This window comes from Rattus norvegicus, chromosome 8, assembly GCF_036323735.1.
Source record: "Rattus norvegicus strain BN/NHsdMcwi chromosome 8, GRCr8, whole genome shotgun sequence".
NCBI lineage: Eukaryota > Metazoa > Chordata > Mammalia > Rodentia > Muridae > Rattus > Rattus norvegicus.
This window is the reverse complement of record NC_086026.1, coordinates 104,210,976-104,223,267: the sequence shown is the minus strand read 5'-3', so window position 1 is coordinate 104,223,267 and position 12,292 is coordinate 104,210,976. Positions and strand designations below refer to the sequence as shown.

General features: G+C 41.1%; 1 protein-coding gene and 1 long non-coding RNA gene across 5 annotated transcripts in view; one reads left to right on the top strand and one right to left on the bottom strand.

The window, feature by feature from the left end:
* The window catches only part of Slc9a9 (solute carrier family 9 member A9), a 563,666-nt gene that overhangs the window by 452,677 nt on the left and 98,697 nt on the right, over nt 1–12,292 (bottom strand). The gene's annotated exons all lie outside the window — the stretch shown is intronic.
* Nucleotides 1–12,292, top strand: part of LOC134480215 (uncharacterized) — a 66,264-nt gene that overhangs the window by 44,564 nt on the left and 9,408 nt on the right. For 2 of the 3 annotated variants that reach the window (XR_010054450.1, XR_010054449.1), the window contains 2 exons: nt 6,721–6,829; nt 8,160–8,322. This is a non-coding gene — a long non-coding RNA (uncharacterized LOC134480215). Of the gene's footprint in view, nt 1–6,720; nt 6,830–8,159; nt 8,323–11,507; nt 11,654–12,292 lie in introns of all 3 variants that reach the window. The other variant, XR_010054451.1, reaches the window with a different exon arrangement.

The window sequence follows — 12,292 nt, the reverse complement described above, 5'->3', positions numbered from 1 at the left end:
CTCATCTGCCTGGCACATGCCCTAACTCAGACTAAGATTTGCATTTTCACATGAGCCCTACTGAAAAAGTCTAGCTTGTTAACGATCAAGAAGTACTGCCTGTTGAAGGGAAATAAACAGCTCTGAAAATCATAGGTGTGGGATGCTTAGAAAAAGTACTCAGTTCTTCATTTCTATCTAGAGATGGCATTTTGCTCTTCTTGTAATTGAAGCCATTGTAGAGGCTTCTCCTCTGGTGTTTTTGCTTAGCTCACTCTTTGCAGAAGAGTGTAACTTTCTGGACACCTAACTGCAAGCATAAGAGTGCCTGACCAGCAGGGAGGATGAGGACCACTGATATGGTCCAAAATAGTTCCAAAGAGCATCTTGGATTGACTTCCTGGCTGGGAAAACATCAATCAACATATTTCTCAAAACTGAACCAAAGGCAGTTCCTGCAATTTCAAATTATGTAAATACATTGAAGTAACATAAGGATTGCTTCTGTGAGGAGAATTTAAGGTGCTTCATATTGACATTTTAACTTAAATGTATGTCAGCACAGACAGATATTAGAGTACAGAGTTTCACACAACTTGAACCTCAACACGAGAGAAACCACAGTCAGATGCAAAATGAAGGCTATGGTGTCAGAAGAGCTTCCGGAGGCCAGATAGTGACACTCACCATTTTATGGGTGGGAAAGCAAAAAGCACAATTTGAAATAACGTATGAACAAGACCCAGCCTTGCTTCTACCCACCACTGACAGGCCTCTGGGCATACCCTTCATTCATGTGTACAGCTCCTTGTTGGTCAGTGTCTCCTGTGATTATATCTTTAATTATCATGCTATAAATTTAAAACATGTGTTGTGTCACAGTTTCCTCTGAGATTGAAACACTCTATACTGCAGAAGCTCCTTAAACAGGAAAGTAAACAACACAAAAATAGCTTCAGGAAGTCCCTAAAGCTGACTAGATTCACCAGAACCTTCCCTGCTGGAATAAGGAATAAAATCTGAGAGTCCCATCAGCTGGAAGAGAACCAAGCAGCAAACAAGACTCTTGAGAGAGGACCAGCTGCCTAGAAGAAGCAGAAAGCAGCTGAGTGGTATAGAAGAGATTTCGACCAACCAAGTCGCTTGGAAAGGACACTTGCAAATCTGTTGAGCTGCCTGTAGGCTGTACAGTGTGTTCTAGGTTCCCAGCTTTTGTGAGCTGGTATCCGTGCTGGGGTGGGCTTTGTTGATACAGCTGCCTTTGAGACATGTGCTTTTGTAAGTAACCCCTTAGCCATGCTCTGTAAGTAACCCCAATAAATCTCATTAGTTCACCATGTTAGATTTTGGTGGTGTTTGTTGTGTTATGGGGTGTATGTCACATCTCCCTAGGATAAATTTTGTCACACAACTGGAACTGTCTCTTTTCTTGTACTCTAGATAGCAATTTGCATAAAGTTAGAAACGCAGTCCCAGTCAGTGGTTGTTCTGAACTAGAGACGAGGAGCTCACTGCATAGGGAACCATGGAAACTCTTGAGCCTATAAGGCTCTGTTTATTATGATGGCATTAAATTAGATATGTACTTCCTAACATCCATCTAGTTTGCACACATGAAATGAGTGCTTGTGCTGTGTGCAAGTATAGCTTAATAAATTTCATTTTTAAAGAAAAATATGAGTCATTATTATATATTGTTCATTCTTATCTCAGAATAGATCATTAGATTTGCATTTGCCCCAAATATTCTGAACAGTTTCCAGCACATCTCTCCAGGAGATAAGCTACTTGTCCGCCGAGCTACCAATAAAAGTGTCTGCAAAATGAGGCAGCAAGAGGCAATTACACACATTTTGGGTAGATATTTTAAATATCCTCATATATATGTGATAAGAAGTAATCCACCTACTTTGTAAAATGCTTAAGGGGAAGAAATTGCATTCAGGGAAGTTATGGTTGGTCAGGAAAACAGTAAGCAGATGATAGTGATCTTTCCTCACTCTGGAGGAAATCTTCATAGTTGCTGGAGAATGAAGGTCACTTACTCAAAAGTTGGGCCCTAAGAATTCCCTCCCTCCATGGAAAGTCAGGAGGAATTGAAAACTAAAATTCTCTTTCTTTTCTTTTCATTTTTTTTTTTAAGAAAAGGAGTCTCTCCCTAATTATAAGGCAAACAAAGACAGAAGCTGAGTGTTTTAACATGACAAGAGAGAGCAAACTTTAATTAACACTGTCTGGCACATAGCAAGTAGTCAATAAATATTTGTTGACTGATAACTAGGGATAACTTTGAGTACTGGCATAGGGAGACAAGAGTGTGAAGCCCTAGCGCTTGCTTCTAATCAGCACAGTCAAGCACACAGTGCTTTCAGCTGTGCGTGAAGAACGTCCTATAAAACGTTTTCTAGAAGGATGTTAGTGTAGTAGAGTGACCCACTGCTGCCCTCAGAACACCAAGTCTGCTGGCCTCGGACACTCTGCTACTTGAACTGTATGTATTTAAATGCACCCTTTCCCATATTGTAATATTCTGCGGAGACTAAAATGTCTCTGGTTTGTCTTTAGGCCCCATTCTTACTTTCCTTGGTATTATTAGATTACTCTACTGAATCAACCTCTGTGTCTCTCCTATCAAAATGTTATGGCAGACAGAGTTCATCTTCTATAACAAAATGAATCCTGGCTTCAATTTGGATAGTGAATAAATACAAGGCAGCTGAAAAAAAAATTAAACATTACCTCATGGTGAGCTTTCCCTTCATAGACGAAAAGCGTGCTTAGGAGAATGACCCATGTGTATGTGGGCTATTGCTTTTCTTTCCCCCAGACACTATGTTATCTGTTATTAATGGAATGCTTATCTAAAGACTTCACAAATCATTTAGCTAATATTAATTTATTGGACAAACATTTACCAATGCCCTCTCTGGCAGTCACTGTCCAAAGTAGTCCCCATACACCATGCCTTCCAATGCAAAGCCTATTCCCCATGTCTTATATGTGATGTTCCTGTTCACATTTAGTCTCTTAACTGTCTTAGCGATTCAGTTGTTAGTAGGTGGAACTGCTCTTAGACATCTGACAGAAGGCAACTACATTTCTAATGACAGTAGCTATTCTGGGATAGTCACTTGGGGTTGAATGGGGACAGAAGCAACAAAGTACTTATTGCCTCTGTTGAGTATACAGACCAAGGGAAGAGACAGACATAGAGATGACCTGTCATGAGGACTCTGAAGAAAATGACCATATTAAATATACACAGCAAATTGGAGAGAGGTGATGGGGGACAGGAGGACCAAATAAAGCGTTATCGAAGCAGCAATTCAAAGAATGAAAAAGTCTTATAAAGACCTGAACAGACCATGTCTGGTGGAGCTTACTGTATGAACTATGGCTTTCAGGCAAGAAGGAATTGAAGGCCTTCCAGGAGAGGACAGTAGATCCAAGTGGACAATGGATAAGATGGGGAGGAGAACTTGGAGAGGAGGGCAGAAGCTCACTAGTCATAGTAAGTTCTTGGGCTGCTTTTCTGAAATGTAAGCCAAGGCATCGGAGAATACAAAATAGAATAGAAAGTCTGAATTCTTTTCAGATTTCTGTGACTTCTGGGTGGAATTCCAGGTACAGGACATCTGTGCCAGCCTTGTTGGGAGAAAGGTCACAGTGCGGATAGAGACAGGACCAGATTAGATATGTGTCTCAAAGAGAACATATTCTCTTTGAGTGCTGATTCATTGAACAAGGTGGGGGGCATCAAGGATAACCCTCAAGGTCTGGCGACTAGATGGACGGTGATCTCAACATGGAGATGTATTGTGAGGATAAAGAGTTCGAACTGAAGTTTCCTGAAAAGGCCATAACTATACTGGAGACTCTGTGGGTTGACTGGCTGGCTAGGAATTGCTAATTCTAGTGAGTTGAACTATTCTACATAGAAAATGACATCTTTCAGGGGCTATCTTTGATACCTTTTATTAGCCATTTATCACCCATCCTGTATCTGATCTAAACATCTTTTCAACTATCAGATAAAAATATTTGCAGTGTATAAAATTAGCAGATTATTCACTTCCAATATATCTAAGAATGTCATGAGATAGTATCTGAAGCCTCTTACACAGTCTATCTCACTTACTCTCTGCTATAACCTGTCTAGTCAGCATCCTCAGCAATGTCTTTGGTGAATACATTGATACATGACTATAGATATATAATATTATGTGGCCTTATACACAATTGACATGGCCAATCTCATGGCAGCAGGGTGCATCATTTAGGGAATCAGGAATCCATGTTCCTAGGCCGTACTCAATTGTATTAGGTAAGAATAAACTATCTCTTACTTCCTTTGGATTGACATCTGTGTTTAACATCAACCAAGGTATTAGAGAAATAATGATGATGAATTTAAACTGACGTCCATCAGACAAGCTAGGATAGACGGTATCTAGCTTTCTCTTTCAAAGACAATCCATGATCTGATTCTGGCTCCAGGCTCATCTCTGCTTTTTCTTGCCTCACAGCAGCAGCTAAACTAATACCCAGTACAGTCATCAAACAGCTAGCTCCCAGCTTCCACATCCTACTCAAACTGTTCTTTCTGCCAACTTTCAACGCCTTATGTACTCATTTTTAGAACACTGCATGCATCAACGCCCTAAGGAAGTCTTTGTGACCCCAATTTGGGCTAAATACCATTCCATTGAGGTTTCAAATTTCCATGTTATAGTAGTCTTGAAGTCTAACAAGTCAAAGTTTGAACCCAGACCCTGCTACATTTTATCTATAAGGTCTTGGAAGCCCACTCAACAGTTTCTATTTCACTGGGTGTTGTGAGGGCTGTAAGATACAGTCTGGACAATGATAGCACAGGTAGGCTCTATACATCTTAGCACTTCTATGAATGTCCATGTCTGTCCCCTCCATTGATACACACTCTGTCCCAAGAAGACACAATGCCTCATTTATTGTATGTAGCACTCAATTATTGTATGGCAGAAACTCAATAAATGTAGGATGAGTAACATTCAGTCTCCTGAAAATGGCAAGTGAGACCTTTGCTGATTCACAAGCTGTCCCATCTCCCATCACTCTAGGCTCTGCTTCAATGTTTCCTGCTAGCCCTACTTATCATTTCATGATTTCTTCTAACCTTAGAGACTCTAACCTTAGCTATTTTGACTGGGGCTCTCTGTCTTTGTGGTTCTTTCTACTTGGAAGATTTTTCCAGACAGAAAACCCTTATTACTTACCCTACAATAGAAATATAACCTGTTTTCTGCTAATGGCTGACCTCTTTCCCCACTCCCCCATCCTTCAATAATTTTACCTAGATGTGTGGTTCTTTGTAATACTATTATATCTGTTTTTCCTTATGGCTTGTAAACTCTGATGTCTAGCATTCATTTCCTCATCTCATCCTCTAAACTGGAGCACACACAGGTGACAGAGAGCTGTTTAAATAAAGGTTTATACAACAAATGCACATTTAGGACCAAGTTAGACAGAAAGGAATATGTAACTGATTCTATCTATCAGAACCAGAGAGGAAATCATGAAGACTTCAGTAAGGGTGGTCACTTTTTTGATTTCATTGGAAGGCTCTTGTTGGTAGAAGCAAGACTATTGTAACTTAGGAGCAAGGACTATTCTTCTAGTGGACCTCTAACCCTTCTGCTCAAGTGCACCTCCTTTTTCGACTAGGAGCTAAATAATCTAACCTCTTTTGTAGTTTACTTTTCTCTGGGCTTCACCTCTGACAGAGTACATCTTCAAATAGCCTGCTCTCAGAACGGATTTGTAGCTCGGTTTGCAGTGATTTTTTTACTTTTTTTCTTGTTACTCTTTGCTTCTGCAGGTTTACAGCTCACAACACAGAATGAGCACGTTCTGTTCATTTTTATTATGTCCTTACTTAAGTCTGGTCTGGAGATAAGAACTCATTACTCTGAACTGCCAAGGCAACCAAGAGGTTGTTATTTTCCAGTGTTTACTTTTTCATATCCAGCCTATGCATGTAGGAAGAGCAAGGACTACTTCTCATTTATTTCCATAACTTTTAACATTCACCAAAATGCATAGAACATTATAGGCATTTGATTCATGGTGAAAATATGCATTCATGGTTGCATAGGTGCACAGATGAGTGGATACATGGATGGATAGATGGACAGGAAGATGTAGCCTTATAGACTGACTTATATCCACCCCCCAAATAACTACTATATTTTCTGAAAAGTTGGCCCAGCATTTTTTAAAAGCATCAGTCAAGAGACCAAGGGCAAAACCTTCACGTATATTGCTAAACTCTGCCATATTTATCTGCTGAATGGTGATTTAATTCTTTGTGGTCAAACAATGACTACAGCATCACCTTCTAGTCATTACATACAGACATGAAAACCACCAAAGATAAATGGTTCATTTCATTTTTCGACAAAACAATCTCTTCTCCCAAACTCCCAAATAGGGGCCAGAGGTCTCATTGGCCTCTTCCCAGCACCTTCTACGAACAGGAGTATACTCCTGTACCAGGGAAGAAGCCACCTTCCTCAGGGCCCTGTGGGCGAAGAAGTGGATGCTTGAACAAAATATAGGCTCTACAGGGAGTTGGAAAGGAGAAGCGATGTCAAGTAGGTCCTCAACAATATCATTTCCAAAATTGAAGCTCCTAGTCAATGCTCTCAACATAATATTTACATCCGTACAGCTTTGAACTGCGTTCTTTTCCTCTCCAAGGGCATACGCAGGATCTATGAAGGATGGAGCATTTTCTGAACATTACCCACCCTTGTTTACTTCCTCTACCTTTGGTTCCCAAGGTCACAGCTGCGTCTGCTCAGCCCATGTAAGTGCCTCTGCTCCTCCTCCTGGGGTAGGAAGTACTTGACCACGCCTGTCTCCATCTACTCAAGTATCCTTACTGTTGACACGATCTCAGATGCAGTGTCTCACGAGAAACATGGGACTCTTAAGATGTGACAAAATGCCAAAAATCAAGGCAAAAAGTACACGCACAAAGCAAAACAAAACAAAAACCATGGAGTCCCTCTTTTGCATTGGCCAAGTATTCCCAGTCCTGGGGCCTGCTCTGGAGTGTGTTTGATAAACCCAGTGTTATTCATTAGCAAAAATGGATTTTCCATTTTCCAGCAGGTATCAGTTGCAATGAGTTTCTTAGCTAGAGGTGTAATATGTGCCCACTTCCCCTTCTCCGTGCTGAGATTTTGTCCTGTTTGAACCTGGGCAGGTCCTGTATTTGCTGTCACCAGCTTTATGAGCTCATATATGTATCAGTCTGATTTGTCTGGAAGACACTGTTTTCTTGGAGCAGTGGCTCCCAACTTTCCCAATGCTGTGACCCTTTCATACAGTTCCTCATGCTGTGGTGATCCCCAACAATAAAACGAGTTTTTCTCACTACTTCATAACTGTAATTTTACTACCGCTATGTAGGCTATGTACTGATATGCAGGATATCTGATATGTGACCCCTGGGAAAGGGTCATTTGATTTCCCCCCAAATATATGAAAAATTAATAAAAAGTTTAAAAACAAAGTGTATGTTGACAGCATTGAAGAAAGGCACAGCAACACACATATAAGCTTTTATTCCCTCTTTAATAATAGCTAGAACATACAAATAGAGATGTGTGAAGAAGCATGGGACTTAGGTAAGACTCTGGAGCAAATGGACAACACAGACATACTTAGAACATTCCACTCAACCACTGCAGGGGACACACTTGTCTTGAGATCACACATAATTTTCCTGGAGTGATCACAAGTTAGATTTAGAAAAATGGCATGACAAATGGCTTGCTACATTACATCTCTGACCTAGGAAATGTCCTGAAGGTCACTGTCTTCTTCCTTGGTGCCTATGCTTCCATTTTCCCTTGTACCCAGCACCCTTTTCAAAATGAGAATAGCTTATATTCTGCTCCTGTCATCTTTGAGAATAATCACTCCTTTCTAAGTGTTAACATGCCCTCGTGATCTGTTTGTTTCTGACACTCTCCAACTGCCAAAGGATATGAGACATCACTTGGAATTGTGTTCCAATGGCTCCTTTAAGGACTCCTCTTGCTGGCCATCTGTTCAGCTACATCAGTGTGTTCAGGAACTGTCTTGATGTCTTAGTCTAATTCACTTTCTGTACATGACCTGCCCAGCAGAGTTTATTTACACGGCTTCTGTGCCTGTGAATTGGACCTGCTCCAGGAACCCTGTGTTGGATAGTGACTGGGAGCTGTCACTTGATGTTTATTGGAGCATGTGTCACTGATTCAGAGGATAAACTTGATGACAACAGAAGGCCCAGATCTCACACCTCAAAAGGTAAATACACCGTGGCATGAATTTAAGATGTTTTGCATTGTCTGAACCTTAGTCCAGTGCATTCCTTTCTGCCAAAAATACATATGTTCCTTAACTTAGCCTTCCAAGTCCTTTTAAGTAATGTCTCTGATCTATTTGAGGACAATGAAGGGTTTACAAAGAAAAGTAGGGCAGCTCTTATTGCCCTTGTGTCAGAGCAGGGACACCTTAAATATCATCAATGACCCATATCTCATAAATGAAAGTGTTTGTGGCGCAAACCTCAAAGAAAGCTTTCCACAGTGTCGGCTTCTGGTGCAGATGAGGATGTCCCACCAGAATTGTGAATGGGGATTTAAGGTCAGCCTCTGACTGCTTCGACTTTAACTTCTCATTAACAAAGCCATCACCGAGATGCTTAATGTTCAATCATATAAGAGACGAAGCCACACTTCAGTAGAATCATGCTAAATGCTACAATAACCTCCTTTCAGCCTGCACCTTCTGGGAATCCAAGGCCCTGCTCTGATGCCTTCTCCAAAGGAACACTGTCTATTCACAGAAAATAATGGTGAGACCAGCCCATGAGCTGCAGAGAAAGAAAACCTGGAGCAGAGGAATAAAAAGTAACAAAATACATCATGGTTATCATTAGAACAAACTCATTCAGAACGTAAAACTCAGCCAGGTATCCTGGCACGCGCCAGGCAAGAGGCAAGAGGATTTCAAATCCCAATTTAAATCAACTCAACTCAAAACAAAACAAAAACAACAAAACAAAAAATAACAAAACAACAAAACAAATGAAAGAAAGGAAGCCAACCCTAAAAAGACTACCCTTCTTTAAATATGGTGACTCAGTCTAATATTCTACATTATGTAGACTGAAGGATTTTTGTTTTGTTTTGTTTTGTAAGATACAGGGGCTGGGGAGATGGCTCAGTGAGTAAAATTTAAGTGTGACTTGCACAAACCCAATGACCAGAGCTGGATCTCTAGAACTCTTGTAAAAAGCCAGAAGCAGTGGCATGAAATTGTAATTCCGCCATTCCTATAATGAGATGAGACAAAGGAGAATCACCTGGAAGTCTACAAGCAGGGTAGCTAGCCTGGGGCAGCAGCAGAAAGAGCTGAGCCTTTTACTCAACAAGGTAGAGGTGAGAACTGACTTCCCCAAGTTGTTTCTCCGACCACAACATAGGCTTGATGTGTTCCCCACCCAGTGACAGGTAAATAGGCAGACTAAGCATCTTGTGTGAAGACAAGACTTTGTCTTCCCTTCTGTATCGACTAGGTTTTGGTTTTCTCCCTGTCTTACTTGGGGTCACTATGGCTGCAATGAAACATAATGATGGAGGAAAGCAACTGAGGGAGGAAGGGTTTATTTGCCTGCACTTCCACACCATCTTACCAGCTTGTTCCCCAAATGCTCAGCAGTTTTTGTTTAAAGAACCCAGGACCACCTGCCCAGAGATGACTCCACCCACAAGGGTCTGGGCCCTCCCCCATCAATCAACTAAGAAAATGCCCTGTAGGCCTTTCTAGAGCCTGATCTTATTGCGGCATCTTCTTGATTGAGGCGGACACCTCTCCAGTGACTCCGTATGTCAAGGTGACATAAAACTAGCCAGCATCGTCCCAAATCATACCTTTTATCAAGTATTACTTCTTTTTCATCTTGCTTCAGCTCAACTTTTGATTTCAAAGTTCTCAGGTTTTATACTTTAAGATATATAACAGTTGGAGAGAAAATGATTTGGGGGTTTTCTTAAAAGCCTGTGTCTCAAATGTTGAAATCAAAGGTCTGGAAAGACTTAGAATATAACGAACAGAATTGGACAAAAAGGACTTTAGTCTGAACCAGGTCTTCCAGCCCCAACTCACCCCTAAATCCAGATCAAAGGCAGTTTTCTAGGCTAGAAAGGGAGGGGAGGGGCTGGAGGGATGGCTCAGTGGTTAAGAGCACTCTCTGTTCCCCAGAGGTCCTGAGTTCAATTCCCAGCAACCACATGGTGACTCACGACCCTCTGTAATGTGGTCTGATGCCCTTTCTGATGTGTCTGAAGACAGCTACACTGCACTCATATACATTAAATAAATAACTGTTTTTAAAAAGAAGGAAAGTAAGGACTCTACACATTGAATGTTGCTGTTCTGTGGACTGGGACTCAGAACGTGAGGACAGAAGCCACTAGGGTTGGCAGAATTGACCAGGAGAGATTTCAGAGCATTAAGGCTTACAGATTGTTTCCTGTGTCAACCCCAGGAAAAGCGGTTTCTGGTGAAGAGTACCCCAGGAGGAATGGAGACATGTAAATTGCCCACACAGAGGACAGAGGCAACTTTATTGTTCACCTCACTGGTGGCTCCTATAGGAGAGACAAGCAAGGCAGCCCCATAGGCCCTGCTGCACAAACCCTGAGGACATGTATTCTAATGGGAAAAGACCATAGGTGAGAAAGTATCCAGAGTTAGATCAAGTATGGACTCTGGATAAAGGACAAAGAGGAAGCAGATGTCCCTTCTGTCATTCCTGGTATCCTGAAACTTATGGTCCAGCAAGTACACAATTTGCTCCGCCCATTATGAACTGCATTCATGTGATTTTTTTTGAAGCTTTGTCACAGTGTGCATGACTAGAACACTGGTTTGTCTGGCTTGGCTGATCTGCTTGAGCCCTGTTTTCCATGAGTCTTTCTCTTACCCTGCTGTTAGGAACAGCTTGAGGACATAGGCCACGTGTCAGTGCTGTTTTCACATAGCTAATCCAAGGTTGTGACAATGTAGGTGGTCAGTGAACATAAACTAGGGAGAAATTGTACAGTTATAAAAGGTTGTGGTGTTTTGATAAATAAAAACCAATGTGTGAATCTCAAAAGCAAGTGATATATGCAGAAAGAAACACTAGAGGAAAAATGTATGGCAAAACATCCAGAACATGTAAGTTACAGGGATAGAACATTGATTAAAAGCAACAGGGGGCTGACAGGAAAAAGAGGGAGATTATTGTTTCTACCTGGCTACAGCCTAGGTAGATTCATTCATGACATGGCAACCAGTGGTATTCTCAGAATCAAAGATAGGACTTACCAACTAGAACAAAGAATGCAATCTTTGACCAAATCGACATCCATGCATGTGAGAGTCGACATCTCCTCTTGAAAAAATAATGAAAACGAACCCTTCTTTTTCCACATTCTCCAAAGAATAAGGCTTTGAGAATCAGATCCATAAGTAAAAGCCTTAACAATGATTGGAACCTCTGCAATCTATAAGATGAAGTCAGACAATGTACACCTACAAGTCTCCAAATAAAAGAATGCCTGCCTCGGGGAAACTCCAGTATTCTTCAGTAAGTAGTAAGCTGTTTGCTTGTAAACTTCTTAAATTAAAGAGATGGTCTATAAGTGAGATTTGATTTGAGTAACCATTTCAATGACCCTGTGGAAAATGATGTTCTAGATAGTGGCTTCTCTCGGGTCCCTGCAATGAAGCCCATGCAGAGGGCTGTGAATTAGTGTGTAACCCAGAACTTGCCATCTGTAAGCTTGACCTATAGAATGAAGGAATGAATGAGTGAGTAAATGAATGAATGAGTGAAAGGGCAAGCCCCACAGTGAGCTATAAAAAACAGCATCAACACAGCAACAAAAAAACCAAAACAAACAAACAATAACAAAGAGGAGACAAAATAGGATTCTGGAAAAATCATCCAAATCACACAGGATCCTTCTTATTTCCTGGTCACCAAAGAAGTCTTTGAAAACAGAAAATGGATTCCTTGAGTCTGTTAATTCAATGAAACAAAGAGCTGAGGCAGAGAGCCCACACTAGCTGTCAAGGCACAGTGTCAGAGGGTACGCTGACAGCTGTAAGAAATGAGCTCACAAACTCTACCCATGCTTGTCCACATGACCGTGAACAATTTGGCTTTGCTAAACCTCGGTTTCTTTAACATTTCAATTTTGCATTTCAGGTCCTCCTTCCAACT